At 44.8% G+C, this 15,594-nt stretch overlaps 1 protein-coding gene across 5 annotated transcripts in view; it reads left to right on the top strand.

The window, feature by feature from the left end:
- The window catches only part of Pccb (propionyl-CoA carboxylase subunit beta), a 65,854-nt gene that overhangs the window by 26,228 nt on the left and 24,032 nt on the right, over window positions 1-15,594 (top strand). The gene's annotated exons all lie outside the window — the stretch shown is intronic.

Below are 15,594 nucleotides of genomic sequence, written 5' to 3'. Positions count from 1 at the left end.
TTCTAAGTTACTTTGTTTTCCAGTGTGAATTTATCTAATGTTTCCTTGGATTAGATTCATGGTCTGGAGTCCTAGTCTGTCTGAGGCCTACATGGTGATGGGTCCTCCATCTGGACACTGGTCATGTGTAGCTTGAATTCTAATTGGTCTTACAAATATAAACCTGGAACCAGATATCGGGGTAAATGCTGAAATATCGGAGAGACAAAGGAGCTAGCCACTAGAGAGATTTCTTACTTCTACCAAATCCTCAGGCCGAAGGGGTTGAGCTCCTGTCTCCTCCTGCCTCATAATCCTCTCTCCTCCCAGCTATATCACTTCCTGTCTCCACCTCCCTAGTGCTGGGATTAAAGGTGTGTGCCTCCCAAGTGTAGCTTGAGAATTTTCTCTCTGGGTCCCACCAAGCCCCGGCAGTCCAACAGCTCACTTATAAAATAAACACGCAGACACTTATATTATTTACAAACTGTATGGTCATGGCAGGCTTCTTGCTAACTGTTGTTATATCTTTTTTTTTTTTTGGTTTTTCGAGACAGGGTTTCTCTGTGTAGCTTTGCGCCTTTCCTGGAACTGACTTGGTAGCCCAGGCTGACCTCGAACTCACAGAGATCCGCCTGGCTCTGCCTCCCGAGTGCTGGGATTAAAGGCGTGCGCCACCACCGCCCGGCTGTTATATCTTAAATTAACCCATTTCTATAAATCTATACCATGCCACATGGCTCGTGGCTTACTGGCATCTTCACATGCTGCTTGTCATGGTGGCGGCTGGCAATGTCTCCCTCACTCAGCCTTCCACTTCCCAGAATTCTCCTCTCTCCTTGTCCCGCCTATACTTCCTGCCTGGCCACTGGTCAATCAGTGTTTTATTTATACAGAATGATGTCCAAAGCACCCAAGTACTGGGATCAAAGGCATGAGCCTCCACTGCCTGGCTCTGTTTCTCTTTTAGACTGGATCAATCTCGTGTAACCCAAGGTGGCCTTGAACTCCTGATCTTCCTGCTTCCTCCTCCCAAGTGCTGGGATTAAAGATGTATGCCACCACTACCTGGCCTCTATGGTTAACTAGTGGCTAGCTCTGCCCTCTGATCTTCAGGTAAGTTTTATTTGTTAGAGCACAAACAAAATATCACCACAGACATGCCCATTGTTCTGTATCCTCTTTAGGAATTTGGCTCCTGGTGTGTTCCACAGTGACTGCTTATTTGCCCATTGGGACACTAGCTTGATAACTGATTGAGGTTTGTTGTAGTTGGAAGTTTTCTGTGTCCCGCCTGGCCTGTGGTCAGGACAAATCTCTCTCACCTGAGGTCCTGCAACTGCTTATAAAATAATCATTCAGAGCCTTAATATTATTTATAACTGCTTGGCCATTAGCTCAGGCTTATTACTGACTAGCTCTTACACTTAATTTAACCCATAATTCTTATTTATGTTTAGCCATGTGGCTTGGTGCCTTTTCTCAGTTCTGCCTTGACATCTTGCTTCCTCTGTGTTTGGCTGCTGACTCCTGACTCAGCCTTCCTCTTCCCAGAATTCTCCTCGTCTGCTTGCCCCACCTATACTTCCTGCCTGGCTACTGGCCAATCAGTGTTTTATTAAAACAGTGTACAGGGCATTATCCCAAAGCAGTTTGTCTGGTACTTCATTGTGTCACTTATTTACACCCTTTAGAGAGATGCTTGGGGACTGTGCAGATCTACTCTGCATGACACATTTTCTCCTTGATTTAGCACCCACTCATGTTTCTTATGGAAACCAATTTATCCCCTGTGGCTGGATATGAAGGCCTGGGTTCCACCCCCATCTCTGTATAAACTGGGCTTGCTGTGCATGTCTGTAATCCATTACTTGGGAGGTGGAGGCAGTAGGACCAGAAGTTCAATATTGGACTGCAAGGCAAGATGGTAAAAGCACTTGCAAGCCTGAGTTCGATCCTTGGAACCCCTGGTGGAAGGAGAGAACCAACTCCTCATAGTTGTCCTCTGAGCCCCATACACAAGTGTCATGGCACCTTGTGCCTGCTCCCTCTCTCTCTCTCCTTTTCTCTCACTCAAATAGTAAATAATAACCCCCAGCCCCTTCCCTGGCCTCTGGAAACCACTGGTCTCTTCACTGCCTATATTTTTTCATTAGAATTATTTTATGTGTATGGGTGTTTTGCCTGCATGTATGTGTATGTACCACCTTTGTGCCTGGTGCCCATGGAAGCCAGAAGAAGGAGTCAGATCCCTGGGACTGGAATTATAGATGGTTGTGGGCTGCCATGTGGATACTGGGAATCTAATCTAGGTCCTCTGGAAGAGCAGCCAGTGTTTATAACCACTGAGCCATCTCCATCCCCTACCCATATGTTTTTTTCCTTTTCTGGAATATGATGTAGTTGGGATCATCTCATCGCTAGTCTGTATGAAGTTTTTTCAGACTGGCTTCCTTAACTTCTTCTTACACACTTAAGGTTTCTTACTTTCCTGGTCTGGTAGTTGTGTCTTAGCACCAAATACTATTTCATCATCTATGTATTTCAGGGATTATTTTATCTATTCACCTGCTGAAGAGCATTCTGGTTTCTTCAAGTTTCAGCATCACTATTTCCAACATCTGGTTTTTGTGTGGATAGAAGTCATCAGATAGCTTGGGTAAATGCCAAAGATTGCATCGTAGAACCAGGTGTTAAATGTGGATTTAGTTTTATAAGAAGCTGCCAGCTTGTTTTTCCGAGTGGTCACAGCACCGTCATTCCCACCTACCACCAGTGAAAGAATCCAGTTGTCCCACATTATTGCCAGGATTTGATGCTGTCAGTGTCCTTTAATTTGGCCACTGTTTTAGTATTCTATTGCTGTGAAGAGGTGCCATGGCCACGACAAATCTTAAAAAGGAAAACATTTAATCAGGGGCTTGCTTACAGTTTCAGAGGTTTAGTCCATTATCATCATGGCAGGATGGACATGGTGGCATGCAGGCAGACAGGCAGAGTACTACTGGAGAAATAGTTGAGAGCTACATTCTGATCAATAGGCAACAGGCAGAAAACTCCTAGGCCTGGCATTGGTTTCTGAAACCTCAAAGCCCACACCCTTCAACAAGGCCACACCTTCTAATCCTTCTCAAACAGTTCACCAACTGGAGACTAAATGCAGATATATGAGCCTGTGGGGGCCATTCTCACTCTAACCACCACGGCTGTTCTAATGAGTGTGTACAATTCCCTGATGGCATGTGTAGCATCTTTTCATATGTTATTTTCCTTTTTCTTTCTTTTTCTTTCTTTCTTTCTTTCTTTCTTTTTCTTTCTTTCTTTCTTTCTTTTTTTCTTTCTCTTTCTTTCTTTCTCTTTCTTTCTTTCTCTCTCTTTCTCTCTCTCTCTCTCTTTCTCTCTCTTTCTCTCTCTCTCTCTCTCTTTCTCTCTCTTTTTCTCTCCCTTCCTTCCTTCCTTCCTTCCTTCCTTCCTTCCTTCCTTCCTTCCTTTCTTTCTTTCTTTCTTTCTTTCTTTCTTTTTCAAGACAGGATTTCTCTGTGTAGTTTTGGTGCCTGTCCTGGATCTCACTCTGTAGACCAGGCTGGCCTCGAACTCACAGAGATCCGCCTGGCTCTGCCTCCCAAGTGCTGGGATTAAAGATGTGTGCCACCACCACACGGCCATATGTTTATTTCCTATTTGTATATTTTCTTTGGTGAGTTATCTGTTCAGGTCTTTGGTTTTTGTTTTCTTTTTTTTCTTTCCATGAATTTTGTTCCTATTTTTGAATTTTCAAAGTACTTGGTATAGTTTGGGTTTTGGTGTATGTGTTGAGATAAGGTATCATTTTGTAGCCCAGACTGGTCTGGAACTTACCATGTAGCCCAGGGTGGTCTCTAGCATGGGTCTTCTCCTGCCTCAGCTGCTAAGTGCTGGGATTACAGGTATAGGTAGCTAATATATATATATTTGTGGGTTTTTTGTTTGTTTTGGTTTTGGTTTTTGTTTGTTTGTTTTGTTTTGTTTTTTGAGACTGTGTAACAGCCCTGGCTGTCCTGGAACTTGCTCTATAGACCAGGCTGGCCTTGAACTCAGAGATCCTACTGTCCTCTGCCTCCCAAGTGCTGGGATGTGCCATCACTTCCAGGCTTATACTTGATTTTTTGTTTGTTGGTTGGTTGGTCATGTTTGGGATTGACCTGAGGGTCTAGTCCAGGCAAATACTCACACAGTCCCTAGCCTTAGGCTGGACAAACACTCCCACTCAGCCTTTGTTCCCTTCGTGAGCTTGTTTCTGGACACGGTGCTCTGTGCCATCGGTGCTTATCTTTTGGGCAAATGCATCACTGTCTTGATTACTATATATTTAGATTTTTGAAGATTTATTTTTATTTTATTATGTAAGAGTGTTTTGCCTCTTACATAGTGTAAGAGTATGTATTCCACATGAGTGCAGTACCCCTTGATGCTGAAAGAAGGTGTCATACCCTCTGGTACTGGACATAAAATACATACATCTAATTTTAAAAAATATTATTAAAAGAAAACACATATTTCACAAGATAGTTACATATGAATCTAAACATTTTAGAAAATTATTCTGAAGTTTATTTCATTGCTAACAGATCTGGGGAACAAAGCTTAATGTGGATTCCTGTATGGGAGCACATAGATGGGGATCTACTCCCTGAGCAGGGGTCATAGTCTCCGGATGGTGGTCCAGCCTCAGGCTGCTACGATGCAAATGCACAACTTCCTGAAATAAAAGTCTCCAGTAACTTAAAACACGGGTCTTAAGTCTGATAAATGAACATAAAAGACATGGAGCACATTAACCATGGAAGGCACGTTTGTAAAATTTGCGTGTTAAGGAAGAATATATAACTGTAATACATAACTGCTTGATCTGATTGTTATCAAAGTCAGGGTCACAACCGGTTACCCAAGCCAGGTCCTGCCATCCACCCTCAGTAAGCTAATTAAAAGAGCCAAATTAGTGGAAAGCAGAAAAAGATTGCTTCACTGTGGCCACATTGGGGCGAAGGACAGAGAGAGTGAGGAAACTCCCAAGTCAGTCTTCAAGGTCCTGAAGTGAGATTATCCAGAGCGCAAGGGGATGTGCCGTCTAAGCAGTCCTGGTCACTGTGTGGTCCTGCCCACCACAGACAGGTCCTTGGGTGGCCTGGCAGCTTGCTAGAGCTCTGTGAAGTCTGTTTCAGAGAGACACCCCCCTCTAGCCACCCCTCCCAGCCCCCGCTGGTGCCCTCCTTTCTGCAGGTGCGATTCCTGGGGAGATTCCCATTTCTTTGGGGTCCATGTCTATAGACTGATGATTGAGAACTCAAGTACCTACTTAGATTATCTTCCTTTCTGCCAGACCTGTAGGTGGTTTTGTTATCTTAGAATTTCAGTTGCAGCCAGAGAAATGGACGGCACAAGGCTTTTGACAGGGTTTTCCAAATGTTTTGAAATTTATAAAATAAACTTCTTAGGGCACGTGTGCTTTTGGCTTTTGCCATAGAGGCCAGGCTGACCAGCCATTGAAGTGTAAATTTCAGCCCAGAAGGAGGTCCTGTGGCCCAGATGTTCCTCTGTGGGAATTATTTTAGGAGTAGTGGTGGTTTAAAACTTGAGAAGAATTGTCCACGATGGTTGGTTTCCGACAGGAACTTGCGGTCTAACAGCCTTCCCCACAGGCAGACGTAGCTGCCAGGCCTCTGTTTTTATTACATCATGTATTGTAGGGATGACTTCAGATCTAGTCTTGATTTGGTGCCTAAGGACCAATGCAGTGTGGTCTTTGAAGCAGCTGGTCCTCTTGGGCAGTAGTGATACTGGGCCCCTGTTTGCTCTGCTCTCCCAGCCAGTTCTGTCTGGTCATTTGGTGGTTTGGCTGGACCGCAAAGCTGCAGGAACTAAAGTGTGCTCCAGGAGCTTGGCAGCTGTCTCAGCTTGGATTTTCCTTCCCCTTCTCTCTTCTTTAAGACGAAGTGGGCCTCCTGGCCTGCTGCTGCTTCTAACCGGACTGCAAGGCATGCTGGAAGGGCTGCTGTTCTTGCCGTACCTGGAAGCAAAGTCTCATCCCTTTTCTCACCCCACATTCCTGGAAGTATTCATGCAGCTCCTCAGGTGTCTTTCTCGGCTGCCTTCTTCCCCTCAGATCTTTGTTTGCAGCCTGTATAGTAACTCTCCCTCCTATAACTGCCTTCTGTTGTCTTTCCCGATGGATGCTGGCTTCTCCATGCTTTCTTAGAGCGATGTCTTCCTGTTACTGCATTCTGCCACTTTCTTAGCCCATGTAGCTCCAAACACTTATCTTAGAACACTGCTGTATAGCTACCATGGCGGAGGTGGGGTGGGGAACACTTTGGGACCCGTCAGCAAATGTGTGCCCTGAGTCCAAGCATTCACTAGGGCAACTTGGGGATCATGAGTGACTGCTGAGGAGGCAGTGCTAGTGTGGGAGCCCCACCACGTGTACATGTGGCATCCAAATTGGGGAAGTTTTCACAGCTTCTGCATTGGGTGGTTAAGGGCTCCCCACCCTGTGCAGCTATCATGGAGGTTCCACATTGCGTTAGTCACCACCGCGGCAGCCCAGTTTAAGACTTAGCAACTAGCTGCCCAGTAGCTTGTCCCTGACCTTTGGGGTGCGGGGGGAGCCCTCCTGGGAATCAGGGTTTGTTGACTCCAGGTACTTACCCTAGCAACAGTTAGCACCCTCGTCCTGGATGACTAGTTTCCTCCTGGCCCGTTGTTAGGTCTCAAGGTCTCAGGCTGCCCATACATCTAGAAAGGATCCCAGCCTGGCCTATAGGAGGATTTCCGGTGGTTAGCGGGGGAGTCATTTCCCTTACCTCTGACAGAAGGGACCCAGGGCTCCATTGACATATACCAGTGGGTGCATGTCAACGCCCATGCTGCCTTCCCGCCTCCTGCAGTCCCTACTCACAAGTACTCGTTACACATTTCAAGGCCCTACCCTGGCCCTTCAACCTCAGATCTCTATTCTCTTTATGCCCCCCTCCTGCTGTTCTTACTATTCTCTCTCTGTCTCTGTCTCTCTGAATCTCAGTGTGCACTATTCTGCTTTCTCTTGCCGACAGCCTTGGCCATGTCCAGTCTGCTCTCTTTCCTCTCTGCTCTGGACTCTTGTAGATGCCACTGGATAGTTTCTCTTTTACCTAAAATACCCTTCACCATACCTGTACCATGGAGCTGTCATGTCAGCAGTTTCTTTTTTTTCTTTTCTTTTCTTTTTTTTTTTACAAAAATATATTTTTGTTAAAAACAGTAAAGTCTGAGCAGGAAGACAGTACAAAGAATGCAGACAATGTAAACATCATTGCCTTCAGCTCAGCCCGATTGAATGCTGAAAACCAAGTCTAAATATCGACAGTTTCTTCACTCATCTCTTGCATGTATCTGACACCGAACCCTCTCAGGCACCCGTCACCTGCATTTCTCAGCCACCATCCCTGGCTGCAGCAGCTCTGGCTGGACTCTGTGACCTGGCTTGGTTTAAGGCTGAAGGAATCTGCACAGTGGAGCCTCACACCAGGGAAAGCTCTCCAGCCTCAGGATGGCCCTATGGTGTGGTGGTGTAACTCGCTTGGCAGAAACGACGATGGTCTAAAGAGACCCTTGTGTCTCCCAGTCTATCAGACTGTTGAAACAGTGGACCCCAAAGAAATGGGAATCTTCTCAGGAGTTCCATGCTGGGAGAAGGAAAAGGCTCCAGCCAGACTAGACCCTGCCCTCCTGAAACTTCAGCCATGTGGAGAGGTTGAGAGACTGATTGCACTTGGTCTTGGGTGATGTGTAACTTATTAAATAGCCACTCCTTGCCCCCTGTCTGGAGGACCGAGCTAACATCCTGACAGACAGACATAAACCCTTTGGGATGTGTCCAGTGCTGTCAGCCAGCATCCAGGGCCTGCGGCAGAGTTCTTCTGTCTCACTTTGACCCTCCTACCTAATGCACCACCAATGGATTTGAAACTGTCTTGATTTACGACTTTTTAAATTTTGTTACGATAAAAGTTTCATGAAATTACTACCTCATTGGAACATGGTGTTTGGGGAGACCTTGATCTCTGTTCCCAGTTTGTAACCCCCAAATTCTGTGTCAGTGGGTGACACTGGGCTACACTGGCCATTCTACTTTCCTGAGCTGCAAGCTCGAGCCATTTTTGATTCCTTGGTTGCTTGCTGGTGTGCATCAGGTCAGTGAGAAAGAGGGAGGTCTCTGGGGACTTGTGGAGGGTCCCAGAGCATGACTTTCAGGGGTCTTGCTATCAAGTCTCCTTCCTTCCCCCAGGAAGTCTGGGACACATGCTTAGGTCACTTAAGACAGTCTCAGTGTGTGCTTGGTACAACTGACAACCTGTTCTGAACTTGTCCTGCTGCTTAAGGGTAACCCTGAAAGCCAGGACAGGTGCACTGGGCTTTGCTGAGGGGTTGCCAAAGTATTCTTTTTTTTTTTTTTTTTTTTTTTTGAATGTTCCGGCACTGTGATACAGTGAAAAACGAAGCTGTCAGAGTTCCCACTTACATGGAGTTAATATTTAAGTGAAAGAGACAAAGGAAAACTCATCCATGGGAATACAAAGTGAGTTAAAGAAGCAAGTTCCCCCGACAGAATAGCTAACAGGAGCAGTCCCGGGGAGGAAGGATTTGTTTTGGCTCAGGGCTCCTGTGAATCGTGGTGAGAGAGGATAGGACCAGAGCAGAGAGAAGGCAGGGAAGGAGGCAGTAGGTGGAGGAAGGAGAGTGTGAAGGAGTGCCTGGGATGCTCTTTGCTGGTTCTCTGCAGCTGGAGCTGGCCTCTGTGGTGAGGTTCTGTGTTCACCTCCCATCATGCTTTGCCTTGATGTTGGGTACACAAGGTCTGTTCTGTCCTCCCGGGGAGCCACCCTTCACCACTGCAGTTTCTTCCTGATCCTGACGGTTTCCTGTAATTTGAAGTATATTTTGACTAAAATCAGCATATACATTCTTTAATTCTCTTGGTAATTGTTAGCAAGATAAATCTTTCTTCATACCTTCAAAGTGGGAATTTTGCAAACAACATACATATGTAGTTGAATCTTGTTTTTGTCTTTTAGGGCTCACACAGATTAGCAAAAGTAGTAAAGTACCATTATTCAAAGTAAAGCGATGCTACAGGTCAGAAATATACTGTTAAGATTGATAGTGGAGCCGGGCGCACACCCTTGATCCCAGTACTCGGGAGGCAGAGCCAGGCAGATCTCTGTGAGTTTGAGGACAGCCTGGTCTACAGGGTGAGATCCAGGACAGGCACCAAAACTACACAGAGAAACCCTGTCTCAAAAAACCAAAAGAAAAAAAAAAGATTGATATTGGATTGTGTGAGTGAAGGTACTGGAGGCCCCAATAATTATTTGGGCTTTTATGGGGTTCAAGAGAAGGAGTAATTTGTTTGCTAAGGGGTGTAGTTTGGGTGGTTCTTTATATTAAAAACTTTTAAGCCGGGCGGTGGTGGCACACGCCTTTAATCCCAGCACTCAGGGAGGCAGAGCCAGGCGGATCTCTGTGAGTTCGAGGCCAGCCTGGGCTACAGAGTGAGTTCCAGGAAAGGCGCACAGAGAAACCCTGTCTCGAAAAAACAAAAAACAAAAAAACAAAAAAAACTTTTAAAACGATTTATTTATTTTTATTTGTGTGGATATATTGCTTTCATGTATGTATATCTGTGCACCACATGCATGTAGTACTTGGGGAGGCCAGAAGAGGGCATCAGATACCCTAGAACTGTGCTCTTAACCACTCAGCCATATCTCCATCCACTGGTTTTCTGTTTTAATTAACAGATAAAGTTACATTTTCTCCTGGGCATGTATATTCCCATAATGCATTTGATTTTAATCATATGCATGCCCAATTATGCATAGGCATAAGATGGTAAATGGGAGATTCTCCCCCAAAGTTTGCTTTGCAGACACATTTGCCTTATTGTGCATGTATCCACCGTTCTCCACCTCCAGCCATGAAACACGACTGCAGGGTTAGTCACCATCTACTGCAAAAGAAGGGTTGAGATGCACTGAGCTACACGGGAATAATGATAAGTCATTAGGAATTGGTTTCGTAGTGTGTCCATCAGCAGAATAATAGTGGTAGGTTTTCCCTTAGTGCCCATGTCCTGTCTGGTCTTTGGTTCTTGGCCTTGATAATGGTGCCAGGTATGAGTTCCATTTTACAGAGCAAGAGAAGGTGGTCATGAAGTCCTACCCTTAGCGGAGAAACTGTTGGCAATTGACGGCTGCTGGGAGAGGGAGAGTTAGTTCTCTTTAAGGGTGTAGCTTCTGGTAGATTGACCATGCTCTAGAGCACTGGTTCTCAACCTTCCTAATCCTGGGACCCTTTAATACAGCTCCTCATGTTGTGCTGACCCCTGACCACAAAATTATTTTCATTGCTACATGTAACTGTAATTTTGCTACTCTATGAGTTATAATGTAAATATCTGATCTGCAGATGGTCTTAGGTAACTCCTGTGAAAGGGTCATTTGACCCACAAATGGTCAAGACCCCCAGGTTGGGAACCCGTGCTCTAGTGGATGGGCACACATCCAAGAGTATATGAACAGCACAAACTGTGCTCCCCCAACCCCCTTATAAAACAGACAAAGTTGGCCAGGCGGTGGTGGCGCACGCCTTTAATCTCAGCACTCGGGAGGCAGAGGCAGGTGGATCTCTGTGAGTTCCAGGAAATGTGCAAAGCTACACAGAGAAACCCTGTCTCAAAAAAACCAAAAAAAAAAAAAAGAGAGAGAGAGACAAAGTTGGGTGGATGATAGGGAAGGGGGTGTGGATCTGGGAATAGTTGGGAAAGGTAGTGAATGTAATCAAAATACAATGTATGAAATTCTCAAAGAACTAATAAAAAAGGAAATAGGAAAAAAGATGACTGTAGGGTATGAAATTCTCACTTTTTTTTTTTTTTAAAATCTTGTCACCACTTCAGGTATTTTACTTTGTCTCTTGTGTGTTTGGTTTCTGAGGAGAAAGTGCTCAGGGTTCTTACATTAGTCTTCTCTAGTGGAATGATTTCTCCCTCGGCTTCTTCTGGGGCTTCTCATTCCTCTCTGTAGCTGGGGAACCATGTGCTGTGTGCTCGTATTGTGGATGGCTCAGCTCTCTGAGCTGTAGTATCTGTGGCTCGGGAAGATTCTTGGTTTTTTTTTGTTTTTTGGTTTTTTGTGGCAGGGTTTCTTTCTCTGTGTAGCTTTGGAGCCTGTGCCACCCCCGCCCGGCCTCAGGCAGATTCTGAATTCTTGTTTCTGCCTTCTTCTGGAATTCACAGACGCGCTTGCTGCTCTGTGGCTCTTCCTGGGTTCCCTGATTTTCTTCTGGACCCTCTTCCTCATTACTGTCTTGTAGCTTTTTGGTGTGGGTGGTTTTTATTGAAGGGCCAGTCTGCCAGTAAGTGCACCAAAAGTATTTGTTTGAATTGTCTTTTTGGTTTTTGGTGTTTAGGGGTTTGTGGAATTTCCATTCCTCTGCTTGTTTGGTTTGTTCCTGGGTTCTGGACACTTAGCAAGTTGGAAGCTTAGCTGGGTAGGGTCTTTCCTTGAGAGCACCCCTCCCTAAATTTCCTAGTGTTCTTTTTAACTTCAAAGTATACATTTTGGATTTCTTTTTATTATAGACCTGTATAAGAGTGATTACTAATAACCATGGGGCAGAGTCAGAATTAGGCTGCCAGAAATGTCCTCTGCAAGGACTAGTCCAGTACTTTTAAGTTTAGCCTCAAGCAGATTCTTATGACAGGCAGAAAGTAGTCATATTTTTTGCCAAAATAGCACAAGACTTGTCTTTTAGCCCAGTTGCTAGTGTTGAAACCTTTTGATCAAGGCTTCCATAGTACACATTGCTCTCAAAACCACCGTCTTTCAAGTTCCTGCTACACAGCCTATAGAATTCAACCACTTTCCTTGTCCAAAGCCCCAAAGTCTTCCACATTCTCCCCCCAAAAAGAATGGTCAGGTCTGTCACAGCAATCCCCGACTCCTGGTAGCAGCTTCTGTTTTAGTTAGTTTTCAATTGCTGTCATAAAACACCATGGCCAAAGAAAATATAAAAGGAAACATCTAATTTGGGGCTTCCAGTTTGAGAGGATTAGAGTCCATGCTGGCAGAGCACAGGCATGGCAGCAGGAACAGCTGAGAATTTACATTTTATCTGCAAGTAGGAGGCAGATGAGAGACACTGGGAACGGTATTTGTCTTGAAACTTCAAAGCCCTGCCCCCCCAGTGGCACATCTCTGTTGGGGGATATTTGTACCCTGTGTGAAGGTGTTTTGCTGTGATTGGTGTAATGAGAAGCTGTACAGCCAATAGCTAGGCAGGAGGTATAGGCGGGACTTCTGGGCAGAGAGGAAACATAGGAGGAGGAATCTAGGCACGTGAAAGCAGCACGAGGAGACAGAGGAAGCAGGATGGTCAATACGTGACAGAATGTAGATTAATAGAAATGGGTTAATTTAAATTATAAGAGCTAGTAAAAACAAGCCTAAGCTAACGCTGAGCTTTCATAATTAATAATAAGTCTCTGTGTCATTATGTGGGAGCTGACTGGTGGGACAGAGAAAGATTTGGTCCAACAAGTCCACCCCTCCTAATCCTTCCCAAACATTTCCACAAACTGGGGACCAAGTATTCAAACCTATAGGCCTCTGGGGCCACTCTCATTCACACCCACCGTACATGTGGTGTATATAACATTAGGTGTTGCTGTATAAGTCGCAAAATGGGTGTGTGGGTTCACGCGGGTCCGTGGAATGAAGACACAGAGGCATCTTAAGAATGAATCTAGCCTTTCATGGCTGCAGGGGGGTTCAGCCTCGAAGGACTGAAGCCCCTTTTCCCTTCACCAGGGCATATTTATTTACTCTTTTTTACAGTTTAGATAGTTAATTTCCATACCTTCAGAGCAACCCAAAAGGAACTCCCAGAGACCAAATGCCAGGTGCAAATTACTTGAATTATCAGGTACCACGGTTTTCCGGGTTTCCTGGACCAAGTTTTGCATAGGCCTTTGATCCTTGGGGTACTCTCTGATCCTTGACTCTCAATCAAGATTCACATAGAGCGATAAGAGAAATAAAAGGTAAGAGAAACAAAAGGTGTGGTCAAACAAAGGAAGGATTAGGTCTAGGTGCTGCTCTCTGGAGCCAGCCAGGAGCTCAGCAGGAATGCAGCCACAATTAGGTATGCATACGTCAGTGATTCTTCGATGCTTTGTCAAACATCCTCCGTGTTATTTGTCTCTCCTCCGTAGAAAGAGCCCCCTCCCTATTTCCCCATTTTCCCTGTGTGTCCCCTGTGCCCTCTTGTCCCCTGTTTACCCATTCCCCATGGTCCCTTTTTACTTTCCTGGTTTCCGTAATTTCTCCAGGTTATAGACTCACATATGAAGATTTGGAACTGGGAACCAAAGATTAGAGAGAATATACAGCATTTGTGTTTCTGGGTCTGGATTACCTCACTTAATAGAATTTTTTCTGTTTTCATCTGTTTACCTGCAAATTTCAATTTTTTTAGACAAGGTCTCTCTATGTAGTCCAGGCTGATCTTGAACCCATAGGCATCTGCTTGCTTCTGCTCAAGTGTTGAAGGTCTTGGTCTCTTAGTGACTCTGTGGCTCTGGACTGTGACATATGTCTTATGTCTTGGTTTCCTCCCCTCTCATCTAGATGTCTAGAATGCTAGAATTGGGGTGTCCCTCATCCCACTTGGAAGGATCGGACTGGCTGGAGTTTGGTGTTTCCCTTCTGCCTTTTAAAAGAAGAAATGGCTGGGCGGTGGTGGCACACGCCTTTAATCCCAGCACTTGGGAGGCAGAGGCAGGCGGATCTCTGTGAGTTCAAGGCCAGCCTGGTCTCCATAGCGAGTTCCAGGAAAGGCACAAAGCTACACAGAGAAACCCTGTCTTGAAAAACCAAAAAAAAAAGAAGACATGCCCTGGTCTCTCTCTCCCTCCCCATGCCTGAAGCAAAAGGATATTTTTCTCTAAAAGTCATTGATTTCCTGGGGAAAAGTTTTATTTATTTGAAAGATTTATTTTTTAAATCATCAGTGTATGTGTGTCTGGGGGGCAGGAACACATGAGTGTTGATGTCTGCAGAGGCCAGAAGAAGGCATCTGATCCCCTGGAGCTGGAGTTTCAGGAAGTTCCGAACTGCTCGACCTAGGTGCTGGGAGCTGAGCTTGAGTCCTTATAAGAGCGGTGCCCACTCTTAACCACAGAGCCAGCTCTCCATCCTCCTGGGTGGTGGTGTCATGTTCAAGGAAGTTCTTCTCTCCTGTCTGGACACTCCTCACACGCACTCATCTCCCAGGTGCCTTGCATATTCATAATCATGAATTTATTTACGTTTTGGGATGGTTGTTTCAGTTCTTTTTAAAAATTTTATCAATAATATTCTATGAATATTTACTTAAAAATCTCTATGTGTGTGCAATGGGAAAGATATTACTGGTGTTATTCTAAACAAGGGCACAAAATAAAAGTCACACATGCAGATACAGGCACACAGACACACACACAGACTCACAGATACACATTCACAGGCACAGATACACACAGGCATACACACACACAGGCGCAGATATATAGACACACACACTCACAGATACACACATACAGATACAGATACACACAGGGACACACATACACTGCACAAACATGCTCTCTCTCTCTCTCACAGATACATACACACAGGCACACACACACTAGAAATTAGAAAATTTGCATTAGAAAAATAGATGAAAGAATACTGACAGAAGATTTCAATAGGACATTTATTACACAGTTATTTAGTAGGAGACTAGAAAATTTGAGTAGTCACTTAAATTATACTAAACTATGGCAATTAATTATGGAAAAAATCTACAGTTCTCACAGAATGCTTTCCAAGCAATAATATTTTGGTTTTTTTTTTTTTAAAGCAAATTTGGCCGGGCGGTGGTGGCGCACGCCTTTAATCCCAGCACTCGGGAGGCAGAGCCAGGTGGATCTCTGTGAGTTCAAGGCCAGCCTGGACTACCAAGTGAGTTCCAGGAAAGGCACAAAGCTACACAGAGAAACCCTGTCTCAAAAAACCGAAAAAAAAAAAAAAAAAAAAAAAAAAAAAGCAAATTTGGAAATAATATGCACAGGGCACTGTTACAAAGAATTGTGTCAAAAGAGAAATGTTTTTATTAGGAAATAAGAGAAAATATATGTCTGCACATGTTGACCATCTCTGGAAAGACAGATGAGAGACTGGAGGGAGATTGGAGATTTGGAAATCAGGGCTGGACATAGATCTATTTTCCATTATACCTCCCCCACCTTCTGCCTAATGTTTTACATAAAGTAGAAGCTGCAAATTAAAGCCAGGTGTGGCGGACACCTGTAACCCCAGGTCAGCATCTCAGGCTCAGTTAGTTGTCTGTCTGTCTGTCTCCCCCACCCCTCCCTTTCCTTGCCTTCTCATTAACACCAAGTACTGACTAATGGGTTCCTAAAAAACAGCCTTACTTAAAGTAGTCACTGTTTACCAACTTGGTGCCTCAGTTTCTCCATGGAAGTGGGAGGTGACAGATTTTTAAAGTTTTAAAGAC

This window comes from Peromyscus californicus, unplaced genomic scaffold (assembly GCF_007827085.1).
Source record: "Peromyscus californicus insignis strain IS unplaced genomic scaffold, ASM782708v3 Scaffold_11__1_contigs__length_118956290, whole genome shotgun sequence".
NCBI classification, from domain to species: Eukaryota; Metazoa; Chordata; class Mammalia; order Rodentia; family Cricetidae; genus Peromyscus; species Peromyscus californicus.
This window is presented reverse-complemented; position numbering and strand designations above follow the sequence as displayed.